The 9,695-nt window shown below is 37.5% G+C and overlaps 2 long non-coding RNA genes across 2 annotated transcripts; both read left to right on the forward strand.

Moving 5' to 3' along the window:
- The first annotated feature begins 923 nt into the window (after positions 1-923).
- LOC114754452 (uncharacterized) lies at positions 924-1,938 on the forward strand. The gene is made up of 2 exons (XR_003741183.1): positions 924-992; positions 1,754-1,938. It is a non-coding gene; the product is annotated as an uncharacterized LOC114754452 (long non-coding RNA).
- A 5,623-nt stretch (positions 1,939-7,561) lies between these two features.
- Positions 7,562-9,265, forward strand: LOC114754451 (uncharacterized). The gene is made up of 3 exons (XR_003741182.1): positions 7,562-7,617; positions 8,250-8,317; positions 9,081-9,265. It is a non-coding gene; the product is annotated as an uncharacterized LOC114754451 (long non-coding RNA).
- Positions 9,266-9,695: the final 430 nt, after the last annotated feature.

Consider the following 9,695-nt stretch of genomic DNA (forward strand, 5'->3'; position numbering starts at 1 on the left):
TTTAAGAAAAGAGAATTATTGAAAATAAGATTTATAAAATATGTATATGGAAATTTCTGAATAATAATAATAATAAACGGATTAAACAAAAAAAATGGGAAAAAAAATGGGGTACCAAACTATAATTTTGTCCCATTTTAATATGGGGTCTTTAACTGGAATTTATGCCAAAATATTATTTTAACCGTTGGGGGCCAGAGAGAGAGAAACATTTCGACGTCTTTCTTTTTTCACCTTCTCCGGCGCCTTCTCTCATTTTTCCAGTAGGGTTTCAACTTTACAGATCATTTGGTAAGCCAAATGACTTCTTTTCATTAAACTCTCTTCATGAAAGTTTTTCCACTCATCTAAATCTATCTAATGATAGTAGTATTATACTGTTTAGAGATAATTTTTGGGTTTAGGGTTTGGAACAAGTGTTGAGTTTTGATGATAGGTAAGCATAGTATTGTGAAGCTATTTTAGTAGATCATTTCTATCAGTTTAGTTTTATTTATTGACTGACCTAATATTTTTAAATGAATTATTTTAGTTAAACAGATATTTATTTATGAAAAATATGATATTTATACCATGAAACTGTTGATTAAATTATTTACTTAGATGCATTTGATGTATAGTGAATTTCTAATGGTTGGTTTTTGAGATTTAAAGTTAAAATAGGATTTTTGAATTTTAAATATGATAATTTCAGATTTAAAATTTTGAGAAAAATCTGTATTAAAGTAAATACTTTGAAAGGTTTAAATGAAAATTTTGGATTGTGAGGATATATAAATTTTGTGCTAAAAGACTTAATTATGGTTATGAGAGGTTTGGGTTTAGCATAGAATTAGAAACTTTAACTTATATATATATATGTTTTAGTTTAAGTAATTAATTAAATAGCTTGTGTATTGATATGTAAATGTATTGGTTGTGTAGATTAAATTATTGGGCTATTGGTATGAGCACGGGGTTAACCTTGTGGTAATACTTGTTCTAGACAAGAGGTAACCACTTTCTACTTATTATTCATGCTCGTAGGTTGTTTGTGATTAATTTTGAATTACAAGGAATTTATGAAATATTATTGAATTATGATGTGAGCTATGAAAGTATGTTGTTATTGAAATTGTCTTGTGAGACTTTTGTTGCAAAAGATATATGTTTACTATTATGATGATCTCAAGTATTATGAGTTAATTGAAAAATGGAAAATCCCAATTGATTTTTACATGTGATGATTGTTTATGAATGCAATATTTTGAGTGTTGATATATGAGGGGTGGCGGATGTTGATGATGGGTACTATAACAAAGAGGATATAAGGGGGTGAATTATGTACATTTGAGGATATAAGGTGGTAGGGCCATCAGGTGTACACTGATTGGTCCTTTGGCCCAATTATTCATTATAGGGCATTGACACCCTACTAGTAGACTAGAGGGGGAACCCATGGTCCGGTCTTGTGCTCTGTGGATTTTGGCCGGTCCATATCACTTGATCGGTGAGCTTGTCTAATTACCAGTCACATGGATGAGGATTTAGCCCATGGGTTTAGTCAGAGGATATAAGGTGGGTGGATATAAGGGAGGTGAGAAAATATTGATTGTACTTTTTATATGCTTTGACAATATGAAATTTGTTGGAATACTATGAATTTGCAATTGTCTCACTTGACACGTCACGAGCACTTACTTGTATGCTTGATAAGTAGGATTGTTGGTTACTGAGACTTTTGTCTCACCCCGTTGATTTAACACTTTTCCAGGTGATAGTTCCCGTTCGGGTCAGTCAGGGAAGGCTCCGGAAGCTTGAGCTGCTATTGCAAAATTGTAGCGCTTCCACTCTTTTGATTGTGTTGGATAGATGTATATTGCCATGATAGGGCCCATTCCACATACTCTGATATGTTTGAGATTGATTATTTTGACAGTGTACTTTTGAGAACTGTTACTGGACTGTATGCTGGTAGAAGGCCGGAGGCCTTTAGGCATTTGCATGTGATTTCTTTTGTTTGATATGAGTGGTGAATCCACAATGATCTTGACATCAAATGACTTTTGATTTTGTTGAAAGTTATGAAAGGTACTATTTAGTAAAATCGTGTTATGGGCTTATGGTTGAAAATGATATTCTAGATTCATAATACCCAAAGCCCTATCCCATATATGTATGAATATTTTTTGCACGCAGTTAATTTAGAAAAGTTCTTTTAACCATGATAGACATATTTATGGATTGGTTTAACTCTTTTTCTATCATGGTTAATCTCATATGATTTAGGATGTTTATATAACCATGATAGTATTTCTAAATATTTTTACAAAATTTCTTTTCTATCATGGTTAACTTTTTGATATTGATTAATTTATAAGTGTAGTAGTTTCGTTGTTACAAATTTGGTATCAGATTCTAAGATTCTGTGATCTGTCATGCATTGCATGTAGTGGCAATATACAATATTCACACACATCCTTCCCTATCTTATTTTGTTTGTTGTGTCTAAGTACTCACTTCCTATGGTGGGTTGGACCCTTAGGTGGGGAGGAGATGGTACGGACTCGATCACGGCAGACTGACCCTGGAGACAACCAACCTCCAAATCCACCTAACCAACCTCAACAAAACAATGAGGCTTTCTTGCAACGGATGACGGACTTACTGATGACAGCTATGGATGAGAGGTTGAAAAAGTTTGAGGAAGAGGTTCTGAAGAGACGGGAGGACGGGAAGCAGATTAATGAGAGCCCAAAAGAGAATGGACTTGAGGATCCAAGTGTGGGTAATTTAGAGAAGCGTGTCAACCTTACTGGAGGATCAAGGGAGGAGAGTTCAGCACAACGTGAGCAACGGCCCTATATTGATGAATCCATGAGGCAGGTCATGAAAGATGTGAGCAGACATAAACCACCCACATTCAATGGAAGCATGGATCCTTTGAAAGCTGAAGCTTGGATTGATAAGCTTGAGACGATTTTTAAGATTGTTCCTTGTACCACCTATGAGCAGGCACGAGTAGCCATTTTCTTATTAGAAGACCGTGCCAAGAGATGGTGGAAAAGTGCTGGTGGTCGTGATGATTTGGGCGTCACCTTTGAAGAGTTCAAGGAAAAATTTTTGGATCACTACTTTCCTATGGCCTTGCAACAGGAAAAGGAGACTGAGTTCTTTGCTCTTCGTCAGGACAATAAGCATGAGGATGATTTTATTGCTGAGTTTATTGATTTGTCCAAATATGTCACTTATTTGAAAAGTGAGGATAACCCTAAATGGATGGCCTCACAGTTGATAGAAAAGGCCAGGCCAGAGTTGAGGCAACAGTTAGCCTTACTTCCTTTCGAGAGTTTTGAGGATACATGCAACAAGCTGAGAGTGGCTGCACGAAGGGCTAGGGATACTGAGGAGGCCAGACGTCGGGACAATCAAGGCAGGTTTTCCAATTTTATGAAGCCGATTGGTGGAATTGGAAAGAAATCTGGTTATGGTTCTGGAAGCTCTAGCAAGAACAAAGGGCAGAACCAGAGGCGTCCAGATCAGAGGGTTCCACAGCAGAGGTCTCAGGCATTGAAGAGCCATGTTGGAGGGAGTCAAAACTCCCACAGAGAGTCAGCTTTATCTATGCCCAGTGTTAGAGGGCCTTGTTCGAGATGTGGGAGGAGTCATTCAGGGACATGTATAGAGTGCTTCCGATGCCACAGGTTAGGGCACATAGCTCGCTTTTGCCCAGAAGGCCAGCAACCACCTCAGAGCGGTCGTTCTACGATTCCAGGTCGAGTCTATGCTATGACACAGGAGGAGGCTGGTGCGTCTCCTAATATGATTCGAGGTACAGTTTCACTCCAAGGACATATTATTCCTGTTTTATTTGATTCTGGTGCTACACATTCTTTCATATCTATTGGATGTGCTAAGAAGTTTGATTTTCATGTAATTGACTTACCTTATAATTTGAGAGTTTCTACACCTGCTGGGGCTACAGTCATGACTTCTCAAGCATGCTTAAACATTGCCCTTCAATTTGAGAATCGTGATTCTGTAATTGATTTGATTTGTTTGCCGCTTAAAGGCATTGATGTGATTATTGGCATGGATTGGTTATCAGCTAATGATGCCATCCTTGATTGTAAGAGGAAACTTGTGACTTTTTCTCTTCATGCTATGTCTGTTGAGGCTATTATGAGTCCTATGTTGTTATCGGCTACTCAAGTGAACAAGTGTATTCGGGAGGTTGCCAGACATATGCAGTGTTCTTCTCTACTAATGTGGATAAGGAAGTTAGTGTTGATCAGATTGAAGTGGTAAAAGAGTTCCCAGAGGTATTTCCAGAGGAGGTATCCGGGTTACCCCCAGAGAGAGAGGTTGAATTCTCCATTGATCTAGTACCTGGCACAGCTCCCATTTCAAAGGCACCCTATCGGATGTCTCCTTCAGAGCTGGCTGAGTTAAAGAAGCAGATAGAAGAACTACTTGAGAAAGGATTCATTCGACCAAGTGTTTCACCATGGGGTTCACCGGTACTATTTGTGAGAAAGAAGGATGGTAGCTTGCGTTTGTGTATTGACTACCGTCAGTTGAATAAAGTAACTATCAAGAATAAGTATCCATTACCACGAATAGATGATCTCTTAGATCAGCTTGTTGGATCGTCTGTCTTCTCTAAGATTGACTTGAGATCAGGGTACCATCAGCTTAGGGTCAGAGCAGAGGATATTCCAAAGACTGCTTTTCGCACAAGATATGGTCACTATGAGTACTTGGTCATGCCTTTTGGTTTAACAAATGCCCCTGCCGTCTTCATGGATTATATGAATCGAATCTTTCGGCCTTATCTAGATCAGTTTATAGTGGTTTTCATCGACGACATCCTTATCTACTCAAAAAATGAGGAGGATCATCGAGGGCATCTTCGTATTGCATTGCAAATACTAAAAGACCACCAGTTGTATGCCAAGTTGTCTAAGTGTGAGTTTTGGCTTAAAGAAGTAAAATTTCTTGGTCATGTGGTGTCTGCGGAAGGAGTAGCTGTTGATCCTAGTAAAGTGGATGCTGTACTGAAGTGGGAATCCCCGAAGTCTGTGACGGAGGTGAGGAGTTTTGTCGGTTTAGCTGGTTACTACCGAAGATTTATTGAAGGATTCTCTCAAATTGCTATGCCATTGACTAAGTTGACTAAGAAGGATCAACCGTTCATTTGGAGTGATAAGTGTGAGGCAGCCTTCCAAGAGTTGAAGGCGAGATTAACCACTGCTCCAGTGCTTACTATCCCAAACCCTAATCGTCCATACACGTTATATACAGATGCTTCACTTAAGGGCTTGGGTTGTGTCCTGATGCAGGGAGGCAAAGTGGTAGCTTATGCATCAAGGCAATTGAGGCCCCATGAGGAGAATTACCCCACTCATGACTTAGAATTAGTTGCCGTTGTGTTTGCACTAAAGATATGGAGGCATTACTTATATGGGTCTCAGTTTGAAGTTTTCAGTGATCATAAGAGTTTGAAGTACTTGGTAGACCAGAAGGAATTAAATAACAGACAACGTAGGTGGATGGAATTCCTTAAAGATTATGACTTCGAACTTAAGTATCACCCGGGTAAAGCTAATGTGGTAGCTGATGCCTTGAGTAGGAAGACAGTGCATGTGTTCCATATGAGCTTGAAGGAGCACTACTGTTTGGAGGGTTTAAGGGATCTCCAGGTGGTGCCTGAGACAACAGCTTCCCTACAGTCAATTTTGGGTGATTATGAATTCTTTAGAGATTTAAAGGCAGCACAAATGGAAGACGCTCGACTATTGAGTATTCGAGAGGCATTGGAAAGTGGAGATGTTCCTGACTATGATGTTGGAGAAGAAGGGATTCTGAGGTACAAAAAGAGAATTTGTGTCCCTAATGATGATGAAATTAAGAAGACAATTTTGGAAGAGGCTCATCGGAGTAACTATTCGATGCACCCAGGGATAACAAAGATGTACAATGACTTGAAGAGAAACTATTGGTGGCCAAAGATGAAGAGAGATGTGACAGAATTTGTAATGAAGTGTTTGACTTGTCAAAAGGTCAAGATAGAGCACCAAAGGCCCCCAGGACTACTTCAAAATTTAGATATTCCTCAATGGAAGTGGGATAGCATTTCCATGGATTTCATCACTAGTTTGCCAAGGACCCCAGCTGGTTACGATGCAATTTGGGTGATTGTTGACAGATTGACTAAGTCAGCGCACTTCTTACCTATCAGAGCCACTTACTCTTTAGAGCGACTGACACAATTGTACATTGATGAGATAGTTCGACTTCATGGAGTACCGGAGTCAATCATATCTGATCGAGATCCGCGGTTTACATCAAACTTTTGGAGGTCATTGCAAAAAGCCATGGGCACTAAGTTGAAGTACAGTACTGCTTACCACCCCCAAACAGATGGACAAACCGAGAGGACGATTCAAACTCTCGAGGACATGCTGAGAGCTTGTGCTATTGAGTTCAAGGGTAGTTGGGACAGTCATTTGTCGCTAGCAGAATTTGCCTACAACAATAGCTACCACGCTAGCATTCAGATGGCTCCTTATGAAGCCTTATATGGGAGAAAGTGCCGATCTCCACTCTGTTGGACAGAATTGAGTGAGAGAACTATCATTGGTCCTGACTTAGTAGACATCACTACCAGAAAGATTGATCTGATTAAACAAAGGTTATTGACAGCTCAAAGCCGTCAGAAGAGTTATGCAGATCGTCGTCGGAGACCTTTGGAATTCGATGTAGGTGATCATGTGTTTTTGAAAGTTTCTCCACTCACGGGTATTGGAAGATCTATCAAAGCCAAAAAGTTGACACCCAGGTTCATAGGCCCATATGAGATCTTGGAGAGAATTGGACCTGTTGCCTACCGTGTTGCCTTGCCGCCACATTTGTCCAACATTCACGATGTGTTTCATGTGTCACAATTGAAGAAGTATCATCCAGATCCATCTCACATAATCGAGCCTGAAGAAGTTGAGTTACGTGAGAACTTGACTTATAAGGCAGAACCAGAGCGGATTTTGGATGTGAAGGACAAGCAATTACGGAATAAGACTATTCGGCTCGTAAAAGTCTTTTGGAAAGGAATGAGTCCCGGTGATGCTACTTGGGAAACCGAGGAGCGAATGCGGTGCGAGTACCCGTACTTGTTTTCTTGGTAGGTGTTTTTCTTGGTTGTTGTGTGTGTTTGTTTGAATTTTGGGGACAAAATTCCTTTTAGGTGGGGAGAGTTGTAACATCCCAATTTTTTTTATTTATTATTATTCCTAGTGTTTAGTTAAGTTTAGAAGGAGTTTAATGCTTGATAAATGAGTTTTATTCTCTATTTATTTAAGAAAAGAGAATTATTGAAAATAAGATTTATAAAATATGTATAAGGAAATTTCTGAATAATAATAATAATAAAACGGATTAAAAAAAAATGGGAAAAAAAAGGGGTACCAAACTATAATTTTGTCCCATTTTAATATGGGGTCTTTAACTGGAATTTTTGCCAAAATATTATTTTAACCGTTGGGGGGCCAGAGAGAAAACATTTCGACGTCTTTCTTTTTCACCTTCTCCGGCGCCTTCTCTCATTTTTCCAGTAGGGTTTCAACTTTGCAGATCATTTTGGTAAGCCAAATGACTTCTTTTCATTAAACTCTCTTCATGAAAGTTTTTCCACTCATCTAAATCTATCTAATGATGGTAGTTTTATACTGTTTAGAGATAATTTTTGGGTTTAGGGTTTGAAGCAAGTGTTGAGTTTTGATGATAGGTAAGCATAATATTGTAGAGCTATTTTAGTAGATCATTTCTATCAGTTTAGTTTTATTTATTGACTGACCTAATATTTTTAAATGAATTATTTTAGTTAAACAGATATTTATTTATGAAAAATATGATATTTATACCATGAAACTGTTGATTAAATTATTTACTTAGATGCATTTGATGTATAGTGAATTTCTAATGGTTGGTTTTTGAGATTTAAAGTTAAAATAGGATTTTTGAATTTTAAATATGATAATTTCAGATTTAAAAATTTGAGAAAAATCTGTATTAAAGTAAATACTTTGAAAGGTTTAAATGAAAATTTTGGATTGTGAGGATATATAAATTTTGTGCTAAAAGACTTAATTATGGGTTATGAGAGGTTTGGGTTTAGCATAGAATTAGAAACTTTAACTTATATATATATGTTTTAGTTTAAGTAATTAATTAAATAGCTTGTGTATTGATATGTAAATGTATTGGTTGTGTAGATTAAATTATTGGGCTATTGGTATGAGCACGGGGTTAACCTTGTGGTAATACTTGTTCTAGACAAGAGGTAACCACTTTCCACTTATTATTCATGCTCGTAGGTTGTTTGTGATTGATTTTGAATTATAAGGAATTTATGAAATATTATTGAATTACGATGTGAGCTATGAAAGTATGTTGTTATTGAAATTGTCTTGTGAGACTTTTGTTGCAAAAGATATATGTTTACTATTATGATGATCTTAGGTATTATGAGTCAATTGAAAAATGGAAAATCCCAATTGATTTTTACATGTTGATGATTGTTTATGAATGCAATATTTTGAGTGTTGATATATGAGGGGTGGCGGATGTTGATGATGGGTACTATAACAAAGAGGATATAAGGGGGTGAATTATGTACATTTGAGGATATAAGGTGGTAGGGCCATCAGGTGTACACTGATTGGTCCTTTGGCCCAATTATTCATTATAGGGCATTGACACCCTACTAGTAGACTAGAGGGGGAACCCATGGTCCGGTCTGGTGCTCTGTGGATTTTGGCCGGTCCATATCACTTGATCGGTGAGCTTGTCTAATTACCAGTCACATGGATGAGGATTTAGCCCATGGGTTTAGTCAGAGGATATAAGGTGGGTGGATATAAGGGAGGTGAAAAGATTATTGATTGTACTTTTTATATGCTTTGACAATATGAAATTTGTTGGAATACTATGAATTTGCTTTTGTCTCACTTGACACGTCACGAGCACTTACTTGTATGCTTGATAAGTAGGATTGTTGGTTACTGAGACTTTTGTCTCACCCCGTTGATTTAACACTTTTCCAGGTGATAGTTCCCGTTCGGGTCAGTCAGGGAAGGCTCCGGAAGCTTGAGCTGCTATTGCAAAATTGTAGCGCTTCCACTCTTTTGATTGTGTTGGATAGATGTATATTGCCATGATAGGGCCCATTCCACATACTCTGATATGTTTGAGATTGATTATTTTGACAGTGTACTTTTGAGAACTGTTACTGGACTGTATGCTGGTAGAAGGCCGGAGGCCTTTAGGCATTTGCATGTGATTTCTTTTGTTTGATATGAGTGGTGAATCCACAGTGATCTTTGACATGAAATGACTTTTGATTTTGTTGAAAGTTATGAAAGGTACTATTTAGTAAAATCGTGTTATGGGCTTATGGTTGAAAATGATATTCTAGATTTATAATACCCAAAGCCCTATCCATTATGAATATCTTTTTGCACGCAGTTAATTTAGGAAAGTTCTTTTAACCATGATAGACATATTTATGGATTGGTTTAACTCTTTTTCTATCATGGTTAATCTCATATGATTTAGGATATTTATATAACCATGATAGTATTTCTAAATATTTTTACAAAGTTTCTTTTCTATCATGGTTAACTTTTTGATATTGATTACTTTATAAGTGTAGTAGTTTC

This window comes from Neltuma alba, unplaced genomic scaffold (assembly GCF_004799145.2).
Source record: "Neltuma alba isolate B1F8T4 unplaced genomic scaffold, ASM479914v2 tig00010145_pilon, whole genome shotgun sequence".
Lineage (NCBI taxonomy): Eukaryota > Viridiplantae > Streptophyta > Magnoliopsida > Fabales > Fabaceae > Neltuma > Neltuma alba.